The 20,059-nt window shown below is 40.3% G+C and overlaps 2 protein-coding genes and 1 long non-coding RNA gene across 19 annotated transcripts in view; 1 reads left to right on the forward strand and 2 right to left on the reverse strand.

Annotated features, from left to right (window-relative positions):
* Positions 1-20,059, reverse strand: part of DLG2 (discs large MAGUK scaffold protein 2) — a 1,043,894-nt gene that overhangs the window by 981,787 nt on the left and 42,048 nt on the right. The gene's annotated exons all lie outside the window — the stretch shown is intronic.
* LOC106039878 (transmembrane protein 126A) overlaps positions 1-20,059 on the forward strand; it is a 308,882-nt gene that overhangs the window by 239,439 nt on the left and 49,384 nt on the right. The window lies entirely within an intron of this gene.
* LOC106039879 (uncharacterized) lies at positions 1,288-18,835 on the reverse strand. 2 transcript variants are annotated; one of them, XR_007169822.2, is made up of 4 exons: positions 16,844-18,835; positions 16,004-16,167; positions 15,652-15,782; positions 1,288-1,586 (listed from the first exon to the last, which is right to left on the reverse strand). It is a non-coding gene; the product is annotated as an uncharacterized lncRNA (long non-coding RNA). The 2 variants fall into 2 exon arrangements; XR_001209537.3 differs by having other exon boundaries at positions 16,004-16,171; positions 16,844-18,834.

The following is a 20,059-nucleotide window of genomic DNA, read 5'->3' on the forward strand; positions in this document are numbered from 1 at the left end:
AAAACCTGAATAGAAATGCATGTCTGGCACAGATGCAAGAGTGATTCTTCTAGGCCTGTAGAAGAACCCCCTCACAAAAAACACTGGCCATCATCACTGAATCACTAAATCTCGGTCAGGAGATAAATAGCCATGTAATTGTGATCTCAAGAAGCTCCTATTTACTTTGTAGCACAGGTGAATTGGGAACTGGAAAAATAGTACAATTATCTTCAGCAGAAAAATCTCAAGGAGTGTGCAAACATTACTGGATGAAATCCCACAGTGTGCTAATCAGATAGATGCTATACACCTCCTATGGCAGACTGGAAAATAGCACACAGCAGTTTTCTGCTTTGCTGAGGTCTCAAAATAAGTCAGCAGGGGAGCTGAGAACTGAAGCAAGGACTTACAGGCACCTGTTCCAGCCACTGCAACGCCAGGAACAACAAGGATGAAAGTTTCAGAGTTAGGCCATGACCACAAAGATAACAGCAGACCAGTTTTCCTGCTGGTGTGAGCATGCAGGCATGTGTGTAATAGTAATAATATATGAATCCCCCACATTTCAGATCGGACTTTCAGCTTGGAAGAAGTTAGATGTGTGGAAACAGGCTCAAAGCATCCATCCATCTACAGTGCAAGTCACTTCCTCAGACTTGTAATTAAATGTATTCTTCTTTCAAGAGAAACACCGTGGCAGGTTCCTCTCTGGTGTTTGTGAGAAAAGAATTTTTCCACATAATAATACTGATACTCTTCTGCTTTTTTAAAAAATACATTTTAATAATAAATGCTCAACAATTTTCAAGTACATTTTAATTCAGAAAAAACGTACTTTTCACAACCTTTTGGAGATCAGGATATTAACAATATATAACATTTCTTCATTTAATACAATAGCTGATAGATAAAATGACTATGACTTGCAATACTATACATTCAAGATTGAAAGTTTGTATACCTACATACAAACAGAATTATTTCTTCAATAAAGCTGAAAATCATAAATTGTATGAAATGTTAGATTCCTGCACACCACCATACCAGTCCCCTGAAAGTGAGGAATGTTGTTTTTAATGCCTGTAGAGCAGCTCATGGAATGCACTGTCTCCAGAAGAAATATGCAGCTTAAAAGAATTTAGGACTGGGAAAACTCATGCATATGTTAAGCAATTTCCTAAAAATAAGGCCTAGTAAGAGAATAGTGATGATTAGGGTAGGTGGAGTTGACTTCTTGAAGAATGTCCACTTGGTACTCTGTCACATGTCAGCTATATCATATCAGTAGCAGTTTCTATATAGCTCCATGATTTAAATGAATAATGTTTGAGAAGTATGTCTTTTCCCCACTTTAGGATGTTTTTTTTTTCTGCTGCTGATGCTTCTGAATTATGTTCCAGGACAGTATTCAGTAGTACATAGCTTTTTCCTCAAGTGGAAGTTATTCAGGGACACAAATATGAAGGCTGGTCTTTATGTCCATATTCTTCATAGCAGAAGTAGCGAGTTCTCGTGGATGTTGAAAAGTGTCATGGTACAAGTGATGCTGCAAACTGGAGTGGTCAAAATCAGTCCTATGGTTCAGGCGGGTGACTGAAGCTGAACTGTGAAAAATACCAGAGGAGAGAGAATGTGTCAAAGAATGACTATGGTAAGTACATTCAAAATTAGCTATAACATTTTATTCTCTTAAGTAAATAAAAGCCATTCTTTAGGAATTCAACATATAAAAGATGCTAAATAGAGACCTGACAAAATGAAGCATAGTCTGCCCTTACTAGTAGCAACTACACCTCCTCACAAGGTGCTGAAATCCTCTTGCCCAATGTATGGTGAATCCCTAACATCCTACAAGTTCCAACAGGGTTTAAGAGTGTTAAAAGTCCCAGGAGCATACCCTCTTTAAATAGTTGCCTTTACTTGTGCAAAGAATATTTTCTTCCTGATGAAACTTCCTCTACTACTTTCTTTGAGCTGTGATGGAAACACCACAGCCAGATTTAGCCATCACGTCTTCCCAAGAAGTCACAGTAGGTGAAGTTTTCCTCTACATGAACTTGGGAAGACAGAATCTGTTAAAATACATATATTTGTGGGATATTGTGACACCTCCCAATTTGGGACAAAACTATAGCAGCGCAATGCATGAGAATGGGAATGAGAAATGGTAACATAACAGTTCTCTCTGAAAACTGACAGGATAAAAGTCCAAGTTTGCTTCAAAGATGACTTTAAGGACTACTGAACCAGTTGCCCATATCTCCATACTGGCTATATGCTTTTGTATTTATATAGATGAGTAATGCTCATAAATCAGCAAAGGAAGACTCCAGCCATGTTATAACAGCTCTCATGAGAAGCAGAACCTTCTCTCTCATTCTTAGACCTCAGTAATCATTTGGAAGGCAATATACATTTTTCTGCTTAATCTCTTCTTTGCCCATTCCCATGCTAACACATGCAACCTCAGGAATGGGTCTGTGTGTTGGGAAACTCCTGCAAGACAAAATGAGAAGAGGACTGCAGCAGGGCCATTGTTTTTTTTCATTTTACCTGCTCCCCTGTAATGGTGGAGAAGGATATCCATCTGCCTCCTAAACCAGAGTTTGCCTTTACACATCACTGGATTGAGGTATCTGGATGTCATGCATGCATGCCATGGAAAAGAGCTGTTTCTGCTTTAAATAAGGCAACCCTACTGATGGAGGAGGGAACATGAACTGTTTCTCTGAGCTTCCAAGAGTTTAAGCAGGCTGCATAACTCCAAAAGTGAGGGAATTTGACCACAGATGAATGAAAGCTCCCATGCAATCTTGTTCCACATGGCTGTAGCTACCTCAACTTGCAAACTCAATGCCTGCTTTAAGAACCTGATAAATCTTAGCAAGGAAAAGATTGGGTGACACCAGCATGACTGTCTTTTGTAAAAACTGTCAAACCAGCCTCTCTGAAAACCTTTCCTTTCAATAACTACAGTGAAACATACAACAAACACAACAGGCTTCCTCCAGACCAACTTTTCCAAGCTGAGCCTCCCACAATACCGTAAGAACAGCCAAAGACCTCTGCTGTTCCTGTGAATTTGGGAAGAATTCTTGGCCAGATTAGCATCAAAAGGAGTTTAACAATAACATCATTAACACTTCGTTACTGGAAAATTAATTAGCCTTGAGCATGCTCGGATACTATGTTGACAGACTCCAGCCCAATAACCTAATACAGCATCAGAAAGTTTTAAAATATAAGTGCCAAATTAATGCCACAGTGCATTGCAGGGGGGAAAAAATAACAATTATAAGACTATGTGTCTTTTTTTCCCACTAGTATTTTATCACTCTGCTAAATATTGAATTCAATGTTTAAACACTAATCAAACCAGTGAGACAAAGCAAAATGTTTTCCTATCACTTTATACTGAATAGCAAGTCTTTCCTGAGCAAAAGCTCCACCTAAAATCAGGCACTGGTAAGTAACAGAAATGGTTGGTTTTTTTTAGGAACGCTTTTCCACTGCTCCTTCCTTTGATAGCAAGACACCTAAAAGACTCCATCCATCTTATTTGCTCCCATCTCTGTCTGTCCCACTACCTCACTGTTCTCACCCCGTGATACAAATGTACTTTTTCAGTATTCCAAGAATCCAGGGCGTTTTCTACTATTAACCTTGTTTTGCCACAGTAAGTGAATTAAGTTTCCATATTGTGCCTTACTGATGTCCATTAGTGCTGATTAAGAGAAAATGATGGAGATCAATTTATCAGACAATTTTGACTTTGGTTTCTCTGCCTGCATTTTCCAATGGAGGTCCCAATTATTGACAGTTTTGATTCTATGACGTGGACATCAAGCAAGTAAAAATTACAAGTCAGTAACTGGAAAGTCATCATATGGCAGTGTCTTTGATTAGTGGTCATGAGATCATGACCATTTCAAAGGTGCCTATGGAAGTTTTGCAGAACATCCCTGAAGGTATATATTACCTTTTCTTTTCTCTTCAGTGCAATAGAAAGACTTAAATTTGGCAGACTTGTAAATCCTATTGCTGTTCTAGTAAGTGTTCAAGAAGTGTAGCAAGATGTCAGACCAGTAAGTAAATAATAAGTGACAAAAAGAAAGCAAAAAGAACAATGTTTCCTGGAAGAGTCTGCTCTGTTCCTATGAAGATTAAAAAAAATTGCATGTTGTCCTTTCTAAAAAGTGAATAGGATGTAATGAAGGTGAGACATACCACTTCATTTTAGAAAGTTGCATCTGAATTCCTGAAAAAAAAAAAATGAATTTACTGATTTCATATGGAGGGAGAGGGGAAGAAGACGCAGAGTTAACAGCTTTTATTGAACCAGTGTGGAAGACAAACACCTAGAAGGTGGATTTTAAACCAAAGACCAAAAGAAAGAGCGTAGTGTGCAATTTCTATCAGGAAACATAAAAGGAAAGAAAAAGCAGATTGCACTATAGGGAAGAAATAACCACGAGGCTTTATGTGTGCACTGCCTGTCTGATGAGAAACACTGAGAGGAAAGAGTTATGCTTAGATACGTGGTGCAAACAGTTACAAGATAATCTCATAACTGAAATGTTCGCACTGAACTGTAGATGCAATCTGTTTAGAAGCGACAAGAAAGAGGGATACTACAGGGCTCACATTAATAAGTCAGTCTGAGGGACCAAGGCAAAAAGTGTGTGTTTTCAGTTTGCTTTGAGACAGGAAGAAAGGAAAGATTAAATGTTGCAAGAGTGAGAGAGAAAAGTATAAAATGCAAGGCCTGAGATTTCTGGCTTGTGAAGAGACCGCAATTGCAAATATACCTCCAGATAGCACATCAAAACCGTCTGACCCGTGGGTGTATTGATGAACATCGCTCTAGAAAGTTCAAGTAAACAATTTAGCTTAACCAAGGAGCAAGAGCAAGGAATAGCACAGAGCTGGAGTGTGATTTTATGTACAGCAATATGTTGTTCACTAAAATAAAATATCTTAAAGATTAATTGTTGCCAAATCGGTAACTCTAATAAACAGGAGATAAGGGAGATATTTATCACAAATTATCCTACATGGGTCATAAGTAAAAGAAGGAAAATGGATTCTTCCTGGGAAAGGCTAGCAATGCATATCTCTAAAGTACAGTGGGAGCAGTGAAGGTGGCTTTGTAAGGAGGTAAAAAAAAAAAACTACTCTGACTTTCTGCTTCCTATTTGTATTAGGAGAAATATTTAAGCTGCACTCACTGAACGTAATTACAGAAGCTTTCAAAGATCCTTAAATATTTAAATACTTAATCTTCACAATATCTCTATTAAATAGATGTTTCTCTGTACCCCCAATTTACACAAGAGAAACATCTTATAAAGCTTAGTTTTATAAGTGGTTTTGTTTCTTTCATGTGAAAGCAGCATAAAATGCTGTTTGGATGCCTTTGCAGGTGCAGCTTTGTAGGTGGAGACACAAATGAGAGGTTTTCGGCTCTGTGATAACTGCTGCCAGTCAAGCCCATATTCACTACAGGCTTTGAGACGTGGGTGCAATTAAGTAAAAGGACACAAAACCATATCTGCAAATTTCCAGTCCAGCCTGAGGCTCCTTCAAAGTCCGGCGTGGAGAAGAGGGGCCCTGCTCAGGACTGCACGCCGAGAGCACTCGGCCGTGCCAAGAGCAGACTTTGCAAGTTCTTGGCACTTCACCTCCAGCTGAAGCTATCGGCGGCTGCTGCTTTTCTGAGCCAAATTTCCCAGGCAGAGAGAAGGAAAGGAAAGCAGTGTGGGCTTATTTTAAACTTGACATTTCAGCAGAGAAAATGTATAGAATAATTGGAAAGACTTGCAACAAGTATATAAAATATACCCCTAGATTTTGACCAAAAAGTTACTGGATGATCTAGCACAAGATTGAGAAGCTCTACATAAAAGAATATAAAAATAGTGCAGCTAGATGGATGATCTCAGATGTTCCTAGGGACACAACATTATTTCACAGACGTTCAGAAAGACAAGTCACCTGTACCTTAATTAAATTTTTAGAAGTCATCAAATGAAGAGGGGCTGCCAGACAGCGAGTGAGAACAAAAGGAGAAAATGGGCCAACTTCCGCTCCCAAATACACGCACACAACTCTGTTTAGGCTTATTGAGTGTTCTGCTTGAGCATCTGATTGTAGAAGCTGACTCTTTTAAGAGAGAACCTTTAACCAAGTTTATTTTCATTAAAAAAAAAAACTGGAAAAAATAAAGCCTACCATTAGTCACTTTATTTTAACCCCGAGATTATCTAGCAATACAACAAGGCCATTGGGTGGCACAGAAACACAGAACACACATCCACACACACAAGTCCTCTGACTCATTATTAGGTGAAATAACAACTCTGAAAGCGCGGTGCCATGCAGAGCCCATGACAACGGGAACATTTATATTGGTTACTGAGTTGTGGACAGGACAAAATCCACACGACTTCAAAACTTAGAATGAAACTTGGCCAGCTGGAGAAAAGCCAAAACGGGAAACAATACTCAAAGACTCATATCATACCCATAAAGCAGTACACAGTGAATATATGGAAATGAGACTTTACAGGATAATATGTAATACTGCAAAAACAACTTCTCTCCAGACCCAGAGGAGGGAAGCATCGAGGGAGGTGCTGCTCTCTGCTCCCTGGGACCGATGGCCGGACGCGTGGGGACGGCATGGAGCTGGGCCAGGGGAGGGTCAGCCTGGGCATGAGGGAAAATTCCTGTGCCATGAGGGTGGTCAGACGCTGGGACAGACTGCCTAGCGAGGTGGTTGGTGCCCCGTGCCTGTCAGTGTTCAGGAGGCATTTGGACAGTGCCCTCAGGAACATGCCTGAGCTTTTGGATAGCCCTGAAGGGGTCAGGCGGTTGGACTTGATGATCTCTGAGGGTCCCTTCCAACAGAAATATTCTATTCTATACATTCACTGAAATTATTTAATGCATACAAAATTATAATTCTGTAGAGATTTGATAACAGTGAAAATCCAGGAGAGGAAATGTTTGCTGTAGCTGCTAATAGCACAGCAGTTACAGAGAAAAAGATTAAACAGAGCCTGGCTGAACGTCTCCTTCAGGAAACTGATCGTCCACAGCCAGGAGATGTAGGAAAAGAGTATGACAAATGAAACCATGGATACGTTTCCCTAGGAATGTTGTTCCAACAACTGCATTAGAAGGCGTTAAAGAGCTGTTTACATTGCTTAGGAAGTTCTTTTGACCAGTAGCACCATTTTTAATCAAAGAATTATCATGTCCTCACTATCTGTTCCCCACCCAGACCTCTGACTGATTATCCAGTGTCACAGTACCTGGGCAGTGGCAAACACTGTTAAATCAAAATCCTGATCTACTTGCCCCAGAAGTAGCATTTTCATCTACTTTGAACCCATATGATTAGAGCAGATAATGCTTCAGCTTTTTTGCACTTCCAAAAACATAAAGCGGCCAAAAATGTGTCTTAACTGGCTGATTAAACTGAATTTAGAGCTGATTTTCTTTGTTAGTGTCTTGAAACATCCAAATCATTGCTATGAATGAACACAAAGTTGGCCTGTTTTGTACTGATGTAAACGATGACCCAAGTCACAAGGCAGAACTGGGTCTGATAGCTGCTTGGAACAAAGTGGACTCAGTGCTATTAACTATTACAGAAACATGTGTGGAAGTCTCTGTATGAAGAGATTTATGACCCCTGCCGCACCAGAAATCCTTGGGCCAGATTTTCAAAGGCACATAAATATGCAAGTGATACGGCTAGTGGGATTTGCCAAAGCATATGTAAACTTCAAGAATTCAACTTCCGCCAAAGTCAATGTGTGCAAGGATATTTTATGGATCCTAGTAGGTGCTCTCCTGCAGATACAAGCACTTAAGCACCTTTGTCAGTCTGCACCGAGGCCCCATGAGGTTGCTGTTACAAAACATATATGTCTCCATGATTTCTTATAAGGCAAAGACATCTGGAAGCTATAAATATATAAGAAGTCAAGACTTTGGTCCACAAATCCGTTTGAGTTAAGCTGGAATCGGTGGCACCAAGGGACCTATGTATTTTTGTGCATCTGGCCTTAAACTCCTATTTCATGCCAAAGTTCTTCATCATAACAAAAAATGGAAGAGGAAAGTATCAGCAAATGTGCAGAACTGCCTCTAGATTGTTTCTCATATGTGAATGAAGTATCAGGTAGGCTAGCTAATAACTGACCAGCTTTGTAGATGCTCTTCCCTGCCTAGGGATCCTTTCTGGAATCCAGTCTGAACTAGGAAGAGCTGTCACACCACCACTGCTTCCAGATGCTCCAGGAGTGGTGAGATGCTTTTTTTAGCTGATTTAGTAGCAAACAGCTGCTTGAGGGAGCACTTTGCAATCAGAGGTGAGGCTTTTCAGATGAAATGTCGTAGGATTGAGCTCTGTGCCTCACCCAAGTTACTGAAGCTCTTCCAGAATATTTAATCTGGGAATTTTATCCTCTGCTTTCTGTGGTCTTCTAGAAGGGCAAGCTAGAGGTCTTTTGCCAGCTTCTGAACTTGATTAAGCCTCAGCTTTGCGGCTAGCTCATTCCAAAGCAGGGTTTCATAAGCAGTCTTCCCTGTAGTGCAACCATCTTTGCCTGCTGCGCTTTTTCTAGGGGTGTTGAACGTGCTGGGGCACATAAATCTGATGTAAAGCCACGGTCTTTGAGGAGATCTCGAAATAACATGTATGATTACAGAAAGCTTCAGGAAGCAATGGGATGCACCTACTACTAGCAACATCTTTGCTACTAGCTAGAGAATCGTTAGCATTCATGAAAGACTGAATCAGGAAGAGTAAATCATCCCAGATGTAAATGACACTGATAGAAATCTTCACCACTGAACTTACTTGTGTTTGGTTAACCTGATTGCAACTTTGAAAGCTGTTGACTCAACATAGCATCTGGATTTTAACAGGTTCAGGGACAAAGCCATATGTTCTGACAAGGGTGTGATGTGAAAAACATTCCCCACGACGTGGTACAAAAGGCAAATCTGTCTAATGCAATCTGAAATCAGGCACTAGTAGGCAGTGATTACCAGATATGTCACAGGACAGATAAGGTACGAAGTATTCAAAAGTCAACATATGCCAAATAGTAGCATCTTTACTCAACAAACATACTTTAAATGCTGAATACAAAGAAAAACTATGGCAATTCAAGTTACTATTGCATGGTAGTTATGGGAAATGCTGACATTTTAAATAGTGGTTAACAGTGTTTTCAATTGCTTTTAGAAGAAACTAAAGAGGTAAATTAAATCTTCCCACACACAAATTTTATCCCTGAGTTTCAAGATCTCTCAAGGAGGATGCTGGCACAAGCTCCACTGTATTTGTTTTGGTTTGCAAAGAACAGCACAAGGAGAACACAAGCACAATATATTACTGAAGGACATTTGAAGAGTGAGAGCATAGCCACTTTGCTACTTGTACCACTTTGACTTATAATGTACAGAGGGTTACATTCAGAATTGTAAGTGTAAGGCTCGCAAAAGATAGGGGATGGACAAAGAGAAGAAAAAGCAATCATAGAAAGCAAAATTCAATAGCAGAACAAAAATATGGTAAGTGGGTTGGAAAGAGCTTTGCCTCTTTCTGTGGGGAATGCATATGTGAGTTTAATTTCTAGAATAAGAAAGTGTTTAATTATCTTTAATAAGATAATTGAAGTATTTTCACATTTTCAATGTCCTCTAAATGACCAAAAAAGTCAAGATCTCATCCATTTGGAGCATTCAGCCACATACACAGACACAAAAGAAAAAGAAGTTACTAAAGCGCTGATCCTGCAAGATGCTGAATATTTGCTAAGAGCGTAGTACATACCAGAGGAATGGGTCACATCACTACGAACTGATACAAATGCAGCTGGCAATGTTATCTGTGATGAGAAATTCTGTAGTCAATGAGGTTGCTTTACATTTGTATTGCTGTAAAAGGAGCAGAGAATTTGCTGCCCTATTTCCAGCTACAATCGCAGAGTAAAAATGTCAGCTTAAAGATGCTGGCACCAAAAAAAAAAAATATCCATAGCCTCAACATGAAAGGCAGAGATGATACCTCAGAGCTATATTTAGATTGACCTGTAGAGTTGACACTGAGATTACGCTCACCAGTACTGATCTCGATGAGCCATCCAACCCATATCAAGTAGATCCCACCCAAAAGCATCGAGGTTATGCTTAACCAAAGTTGAGGGGTGGCCTTGCGGAAAGCTAGGGGACCGCAACTGGTCGGTTTTTCTGCTTGTAAGCAGGTCACATATCTCAAGGAGGGTTGAACAAGGTCTTGTCCACGGGAAGCCAGCAGAGGTCCAAGATGTAAGGTTAGTGGGAGGTCATGGTCAAGCCCAACTATCAATATAGACATAGTCACAAAAGCATAAGAGAAAGGGAAGGATCTGGGATGGCGGCAGTCAGCCCAAGAAGAACCGACTGGTTCAATCGTAATACTGAGGAATTCCTCAGGTATTGTGCTTCCATACATAGCACACTCTCTGTGAGCCCAAACACTTATACTGTGACTGACAGCAGGGAAAGTTTATAATCAGATTAAATTTATAATCAAATAAAAAAATAAAAGGGGGGGAGGGCTATCAATGCTAACAGCTAGCTTGAAAACTGAGAGGAAGTGCAGTTTTTAATAGGATTGATAAAAAAGGTGAAATTCAAATAAAAAGAGTGAAAATATGCCTATTTTACTGAAAAAGTCATTGAAATTTTGCCACATGATTCAAAACAGAACTATCCTTTAGATTTTGTTTGCCAATTTTTCAACTTCTCCGGTTTTCTGCTTTATTTTCAGTTATATTTCAACACACACAAACTTGTCAAGACTCCTGTCTGCTTTCTCTTCCCCTATCTGCCCTGAATGAAGTACCGAATGCTACAAATGTGTTTGATCTTTTCCATACTTTTACAGAAAACATCTCAAATAAAATAGAACATTTTCACAATTCTTACACAAAACGTTTTTTTGACCTCATGAATATGAAAAATTTCATATTAGCACCTCTGAAATTAGACTCTTTTGAATGCTCATGTTTTTTTATTACTTCAGGCTGAGATACAATTCTGAAGTCATTCGATGTTCACAAAATGGCATTTTCTAATTCAGCACTCGACTTTTACAATAACTTTTCCATGCTCAAAAATTTCCTGCAACATAGGCTCTCACTGACCTTATTCAAACAGGGGCTTCTCCAAAAAGTAACCTTCTTACAGCTCCAAAAATATACCCAAAATGTCATTAAGGGACAAGTAAGTGGTCATCCCTCAAACACTGCCTGCGGTAGGCAGGTGGCAGGGTCTTTATTTCACAGCTATGGAAACTGAGGGATGTGTTTCAATGATTTGCTGGTCGGAAGGTTTGTGGCAGAATCCAATATGACAAATAGGGACAGGCGTAAGGAAGAATCTGCAAACTTACTTCAGTTATCCTATTCTATATGGTATTAATTAATGTTAATGAAGGAGGGGGGGGACAGCTTCGTTCATTCTCATGATTGTGAATGTTCCAGCTACTCAGTATGGATGATGACAAATAATAACACTGACTTCAAGAAGTCTTGAGAGGGAGCAACAATCAACTTCTTCCTGCAGTTGCAAACAACCTTTTTTACACTAGGGAAAATCCAGCATAACTCCCAAGTGCATTTTGCCCACCACAAAAAAGTAACTGCTCTTAACTGATGCATTACAACCAAGGAAAAGGGGAAAGCAGCAGGATTTACACGCAAAACTCATCACAAGAAACTGCAGAGCTTTGGCTTTCACTTGGTCTTGTGCCCAATTAACACATTTGTCTCTGACGGGTTGGATGTAAAGAGTTGTAGCAGAAATAACAAAAAGGTATAATGCATAGTCTTGTTCACACCCTTGCCTATCCTACTGCTTGGGGGAGTAATCTGTACCCCCTCACCTTTTTATTTTTAGTTTTGTCACAGACCGTCATGGTTTATTCAAAGCTCCTAGACAGCAGCCCCATCAGAGTACAAGCTACATCGGAGGCCCCAAAGACCTCAGGAGGTCAGATGTTTTTCCCCAGGAGACAGTTCCCATTCAGACTCTTTTGGGAAGCTAACTACTTCTGAAGCTTAGCCAGTTTCTGGCAAGATCTATGGCAGATTATCAGTCAAACATATCATGCTGTGGAGGTTCACAAGATAACTTTAGCCATGATAACAACTTTTTTTTTCCTGAGCAAGAAGTCCCTCAAAATCAAGGGGTTTTTGCCTCGCTGGTTTTGGAAGCAGCTGCAATCAGGCAGATGGTCATATCTAATACCTCCTGGAATGCTATTAACCACCAAGGGAATCATATAATACTATTCTAGGTGTCTACAGTAGTTTTCCTGTACTAGCTGTCCTTTAAATTGAGCTGGGAATCCCTAATGGGTCTTCCATGCTAAAAGAACGGCAGGAGGGAAGTCGAGAAGAATGTCTCATGGGAGAGGAAGACAATATTTCCTTTTAACACTCTCAACATAGAGCAATTGTAATGAAAAAGCTGCACATTCTTGTACCACTGATTAAACCGAATTTGTATTAATGGTACATCTTTCAAATAAGACTTATGTCACCCTGAGGAAAGACTTCTACAGTGTAGCAGTCTATACTTGAGTTAGTGCTCTGGGTAAGATTTTTACCCAATGGAGAGAAATAGACTCTTCTGTGATAAGATTCATCTCATCCTGAGAGGATGGAGGAGATTGGATAATTCACAACTTTAAAGAGGTTATTTCTTTCCACTTATGGCAAAAGTATCCTTAGAAAACTAAACTAGCTCAGAGGAGGTCACTGCAGACCTCCAAATTTTGGAACAACAAAGCTTACCCTGACATTATGACTTAAAAATCCATCTCTGTCACCAGTAAAAGTCACTGTGGCAGGACAAACCTCTTCTCCTTTGCTATCTGTCATTATTACCTCCATCCAAAGGTAGTTGGACCATTTACACACACATATGTATAAATATATACATACGCAGGTGTCTATACACATGCACACATGGAGTCTTTCTTCACTCTCAGTGTTTACTTTGCTAAGTTCTGTTTCCTTTCAGATAAAAATCAGAAAAACCTGAAAAATATAAATCATCTAAATTGAGAAGCTATGAACAATGCACCTCAATTTATGCCCTCCTTTTGCTCATGCATTTCCTTTTCTTTGCTTTGACCTTTCTCTTCAAGGTTTTAATCTTATCACTTTTCTCTTTCACTTTTTCTCCCCCCTTTTTTTTTTGGGGGGGGGGGGGGGGGGGGGGGGGGGAGGTGACGACCATGCTTTCTTCTCCTCAGTGAGCTAATTTGGAATTCAGTTTCTTCAGACCATCTCCTTTACCTCTTTGCCATGCCTTGTTTTCCAAGTTCTTCCTCTCCCCTTTTTCCTCTAATTTCCTGGTACCCTTCACCAAGACTCTGACAGCAGCATTTTGTCATGAACCTCTCCCAGTCCTATTCCTGCCTGTTATTGCTTTATAGAAGACGACAGTAAGGCTTCATCATCCCAAATCAACGATTCCTTCTAAACTGGTTAATCACTACCCCAGCTGGTCTCAGTGACCTACATACCTCTGTGCAATTTAATGTTTATACTAAGCATATTTTTAATCATAATGCACAGCTATAAAATACAACATAATCAAATAAAAAAATATATAAATTTCCTTGGACAGAGATGCTGAATCAGAGACAAGGTGATCTTCATTAAATAAGAGCTATTGAATAGCCAGTGCACTGTGGAGGATTGTACTTGGTCTAACATATTAAGACACCTTATTTTAGCTAAATAACTGAAAATATATTGAATAAGTATGAAGGGGAAAGAAGTACATATTTTGAGGTTGAAGATTAAACCCACTCAGATTCTTTGAGGGGCTTGCTGAAGATCAACTCTGTTAAGCTGATGTGTTCTTCCAGGAGTAGGCTCCCTTTAATGCATGTAACCTGAAATGCAAGACCTGCACAGATAAAATAATTCCTTAGAAGGTGTGCATCAAAAAAATCACTTAGACCAAGTCTGCAAGATAAAGGGAGAAAGTAACCTTTCTGATTTAATCTTGGTGTAAGAAAAGTTAAGCCTGTATTTTATTTCTTCATTTATGTTTGTAGAAATATTTTTTTTATTTAGTCCATTTTGTCTTAAGTAACCAGTTTTATTTTCACTTTATCTGAGGGCATTCTTATCCCAGGGATATAACCTGATGCACTGAGACATTTTAAGTGTTGGAGGAAAGAATCAAGTATCTTAAAGTGACATGGTAAACAGGAAAGCTCTTCCGAAGGTCACTCTTCTCACTACATTGAAGCATCTTTTTCATTACTGAGAATTTGACCCTTTTCTTGCAAAGGCTAATTCCTCTGCAGAGAGTAATGAAATCCCTTTACAATGACAAAATACCACGTCTAGTGGTAAGCAAGAGTATGGAGAGCTATCCAAAGTGTGCATGCTTCAAGCCCACTTACATCAACCCAATTTGAGCTGGGACACTAGTAAAGATATAAATGTGCCTACACAAAGATACGTCCAAAAAATGGAGCCTTACACTTCAAGAAGGATGTAGAACAACTTACAAAACAGTTGCTGTACACTGCTAAGAGCCTGCACATAAGCGTCAGCACAGACGTCTCATGGACCATAAAGAATGTTTCTTGGCCATAAGAATAGAAATCTTGTGAGAGTTCAGCAAGAAAAGCCCAGTGACGACTGTTCTACCATCTCTAGAGAAAACATTTTGGTGTCAAACACCTTGAGAAACTCAGAATCCAAATGCAATCAAATTTAACTTTCAGTGCCGATAACAATGTTTAGGATGACAGAATTACTGATTTCTCAAGAATAGATGTTTTCCATTTGAGAAAAAGTAGCTGTTTCTTCTGAAGGGGAAGATAAGACTTGGCAGCTATTAAGCTTGCATTAAGAAAAATATAAATAGACATAGCACCAAGAGAGGCAAATGCTTTCTTCAGGTATAATGAGTGTTAAATTAGAAGTTTAATGATCCAATGTAATAATACTCTGAATTCAAGAAAGGCATGTGGTATCCAGCTGGCCAAGTGATTTTGACTACATGCCACCACAAATGTAGACTCTTATTTAATGTCTGTGGAACCAGACCAAAACATGAACACAAATTTCACACCACTCAAGTGCAAAATACTTGGTTGGCTTCAGGTTTTTGAGCTGATCTTTCACATGCTGTGGCTGACAATTAGATGCCTTTCCAGCTGTCAAAACGTGACCTTATTCCCTGCCCATTCTGGACCTGACTAAATGACCACTGAGATGCTGAAACTTCATCTAATTTCTGACTTTCTGCTGTAAATGAACTGTAACTGAGATTTAGTAATTGGGAATAGAGGTGCTTTTCCCTCAAGAGGGAAGCAAAATGTGCTTGCCATACAAAGACTATCATTTGAGTAAATAAATAAAAATACCGAAGAAGAAAATTCTAGATTGGAGAAAAAACTGAGACCATTAACTCAGAAATTAAACCTGTTTTTGCTTCTCGTACTTTTTGTCTGTTTGCTGGTTTGTTTTAATAGTGTTCTAATTTGTTAGAATAAAAGCTGGATGTAAGGTTCCTACTGGCACATATTCTGTCTGTTCACACCGAGAACATGAAGTAATTTTAAAAAGATACCTTTTTTGTTGCTCTTAATGCACTGCCACATGAGAGGACTGGTCCACAATTTTGCCCCCTCAAGAGCCAGAGGTCCCTATTAATTTGTGCAGAGCGTAACTTTCAAATTTGTCTTCTTCATTTTCAGAGAGCTGCAAGGGAAAAGAAAGGAATATCAACTTCTCCACTTCATGAAACATAGTCTTCATGAATGCATCTTTCTTATGTTGTGTTACAGCCCTTGCTCTGTTTACCAAATTCATAACGACTGGCAGATGCAAACAACTTTGTGCTTCAGTGTAATTACCAAAAAAAGGCTCTACTACTGTTTATTATGAAAATATTGTGCGACTTAGTAAAAGGATGCACTTACCAGGAGCTTAAGTTTGTAGACGGAGAAACGTCTTTGATCCCTGTTACATGGGCCAGGTGGATCAGACTGCCTAATCTTTGGGGCATCCAAGGACATCACATGCAGCAGCCACTGGCAGTGAAGGGTGGGAGATGGTTCCATGTCTGGTTGCTTTCTTTGTGAAGCTAGCTTGAAAATGAAGAGATTTCTTTTGCCTTTTTTTTTTTTAAAAAATCACCATCTTGCAAAAAGCACGGATGCAACTATTGGCAGGATTTCCCTTTCAGGGTATTATTATTAAAGAGTGGATATTGGAAGTCTTTTATTTTCTTTCTGATCTCCTGTCTTTTAGGCTTACTTAAATCCTAATTCAGCCAACTTCCAGAAGTAGACAACAGGAATGAGAAGAAGAGCAATACTGCCTCTCATTTACTAGAATTTTTCTATTCTGTTATTTATGTTCATCCTCTAGGTTTCTCCATGAAGAATCACGAGTGTTTCAGCTAAAAACAGTTTTTTTAAAAACAGATGCTTAAGTGACATGTTTCCCTTGATATGACATTTGAATGTTAGCACCAATTAACCACACAGAAAAATCTTCCCCTCGTCATTTCATAGCTCTGTGTTGACCAAATTGGCCACATAAAATGTCTTCAGTACAGATGTACTGGGGGAAGAGACGTCGGAGAAAGAAAGTAATCACATAAATACAATGCACAGAAAACATCCATCGCTGTACAGAGCTGGTCATTGCCGCCAGGTTTCTAGAGAATCATTCACTTGCTACCTGCATGGCACAGCATTACAATTACACTATCAGATCCAGCACGGAGAGGAACTTATTCTGTTAGAAATGCTTACCTTCCCCTGGTTCCTACCACACAGCACCTCTGCCGCCCTCACCAGCACAATGCCTGTGCCCATGCAGAGCCAGAGACAGCCACCTGTGCCCATTTCATTTCTTTTCAATTACAGCGTTGGCCCTCCCTGTGAACTTCGCCCAGAAAGGTCTGTGTATTCAAGTGATTCAGAGCTAAAGCCAGGGAAGTTTTAATTCATAGCAGGGCTACAAGTGAAACAAATCAAACAGAGCAGAGACCAGGTGGAAGCGATCATCCTGACGGAGAGGTAAGCAAACAACCTTTAGCTGTAAAGCAGCTGACTTTTACAAACACAACGAGCTGGCTATTCCGTCTCACAAGGTGATAGCTTAAGGATGGCAGAGCATTCATCTTGGTCAAAATGATGCCTGCTGGCACAGGAAGGCCAGGATGTAGCTGTGTTACAGGGAACCCCACCAGCACAACGGAGACAGCCTTTGCATTGTCCCTTTTGTCTCAGTGCATGGCCAGTGCTCCAGAACCACACTGAAACAGTGGCGTACAATCGTAGATGACTTGGAATTTCATTTCCCAGCACTTAAAAACAATGATTAATTTCCTTGAGGATGATACGGTTGTTTGGGGTATTTATAAGCACGGTTTTACTTGGATTTTGTGAAAATGTGGCCCAACACCACTATGCCCACCTTCTTGTACATCTTAGGAGCTTGCCTCTGCTGGACTGTCTGTCACTCCTTATGTTATACTGTAAGCTCCTGTAGCTATAGCCATGGAAAAATGCTGTCACAGGCATTTGGGTGATCAGTATCCTTCTCTAATTTGATTTAGGCTCTTAATAGCTTGAGAATCAGAGCAAGCTGATGATACGAGGGCTCTAGAATCACAGAGATGCCAGTGAAAATTTAACAAAACAAGCGCAAGTAAGACCCTTTCACATTTTATCTTGCTTGGAAAAATGTGGAGTAGTGGACTGAAATCAGTGAAGTTGAGTTAATTAACCTAATGTAAAGGTGATGATTTGAAACGGCCATTTCAGAACCGAGGCAGAATGGAAAACCCATGCTGTTCCCTTGGCAGCTTGGTCACTAACACACACTGAAAGCAAGTGGGTACATATATCCCCGTTCCCTCAAACAGGAAACTATTTGTCAGCTACTGCTTAGCTCAGTGATGTATAAAATGCTTTTATATTTTCCCACGGGAATTGGAAAAAGAAATCTTTGCTGGGCCCCCTTTCCTTCAGCACTACAACAACCCTCTAACATGCTGCTCTCTACTATACAAGAAGAAATCAAAGTGCACATAAAAAGCTCCCCTGGTTGGCATGTCGACACAGTCTCGCGAAGGAGGAAACAAATCTTTTTTGAGGGATTTGCCAGAAGCAGGACTGAAATACTGAGTTGGGAAAGTTAATGTTACCCAATGGATGGACAAAATATCTGGATAGGGAATGACCCTGGGAGGATGTATGATGGAGAGGAGAAAAAAACAGACTCTATGAATCAGAAAGGCCCAGTGGTTCTCCCATTTCCCACCAGTGTGGCAGGGAGCAGGTCCAGTAACCACAGAGCTGGTTAGGGAATATCAGAGAAGCATGATCCAGTGTCTTGTTTGTTTGCATTTTGTTAACAACCTTGGGTCCAGCCCTTTCAGGTCAGACTCCAAAACACGTGTAGAAGTGGTGAGAAGCTGTTAAACATCCTGTGGGATGACCTAGGTGTGGGTGCAGATGTGTGAACACCTGAACAAATCTGGCATCTGCTTTGCCTGAACGTCAGGTCTTTGTCTAATATGAATACAGGCTGGGCAATGAGAGGGTGGAGAGCAGCCCTGAGGAGAAGGACCTGGGGGTGCCGGTGGATGAGAAGCTCAACATGAGCCAGCAACGTGCGCTTGCAGCCCAGAAAGCCAGCCGTATCCTGGGCTCCATCAAAAACAGTGTGGCCAGCAGGGCAAGGGAGGGGATTGTTCCCCTCTGCTCTGCTCTCGTAAGGACCAACCTCCTGTGCCCAGGTCTGGGACCCCCCCCCCAGAAAAAAAAAAAAAAAAAAAAAGATGTGGATCTGTTAGACTGAGTCCAGAGGAGGGCCACGAGGATGATCAGAGGGCTGAAGTATCTCTCCTGTGAAGACAGATCGAGGGAGTTGGGGTTGTTCAGCCTGGAGAAGAGAAGGCTCTGGGCAGACCTCACAGCAGCCTGCCAGCACCTAAAGGGGGCTACAGGGAAGCTGGGGAGGGACTCTTTGTCATGGGTGCAGTGATAGGACAAGGGGTAGTGGGTTTAAACTGAAAGAGGGGAGATTTAGATTAGACATAAGGAGGAAATTCTTCACTCAGAGGGTGGTGAGGCCCTGGCACAGGCTGCCCAGAGAAGCTGTGGGTGCCCCATCCCTGGAGGTGCTCAAGGCCAGGCTGGATGGGGCTTTGGGCAACCTGGGCTGGTGGGAGGTGTCCCTGCCCATGGCAGGGGGCTGGAGCTGGGTGGGCTTTAAGGTCCCTTCCAACCCAAACCTTTCCGTGATTCTGTGACTATCTGTAAAATCAGGTCAATAGCAACACCCTTGCAAGAGACTTAGAATGCTATTTTTTTTAGTCCGAAATGGTTTAAAATGGATCTGTCACATCAAAAGCAATGAATGGCATGGGAAAGAGAAGGGAAATAGGTCAGCACATACCCTGCCAGTACAGATTCACAAGCTCTTTTTTCTTAGGAAAATAAGCAAAAATTTGTTTTGTGCTTAATTCACTGCTTCATCTGGTCTAAAAATGGAAAAATACTTCTGCATTCAGAATTGAAATTTCTTTTATTTGGGGGCTGGGGGTATAATTTTTGAAAATATATATAGCTACATTCTATAGGAAAGACAAATGCTAGATTTAGAAAACATCTTTTTTTTTTTTTGTGATGTTTCCTTCATTTTCAGCCAGAAATTCTTGCCAAATATGAATTGTATTTATAAATAATTTTGGTTATTTTTGATATATTTAAAGAGAAAAAAAAAAAGAGAGAAATCACTCTTGAAAAATGTCATCAGGAATCAATAAGGATTCCTGAAATCCCCCTGTGTAGTTTTAGTTTAAATAAGATCTATTCCGATTCAGTTTAACCAATTGCCTTTCTGATCTGCTACATTTTAGAGGATTAACATATGTAAACCCCTAACAGAAGCAGAAATATGAACTATTTACGGGCTCTCTACGCTTGTGCAGGTACACTTGCGAAAAGCACGTAGAG

Source organism: Anser cygnoides, chromosome 1, assembly GCF_040182565.1.
Source record: "Anser cygnoides isolate HZ-2024a breed goose chromosome 1, Taihu_goose_T2T_genome, whole genome shotgun sequence".
Classification (NCBI taxonomy): domain Eukaryota; kingdom Metazoa; phylum Chordata; class Aves; order Anseriformes; family Anatidae; genus Anser; species Anser cygnoides.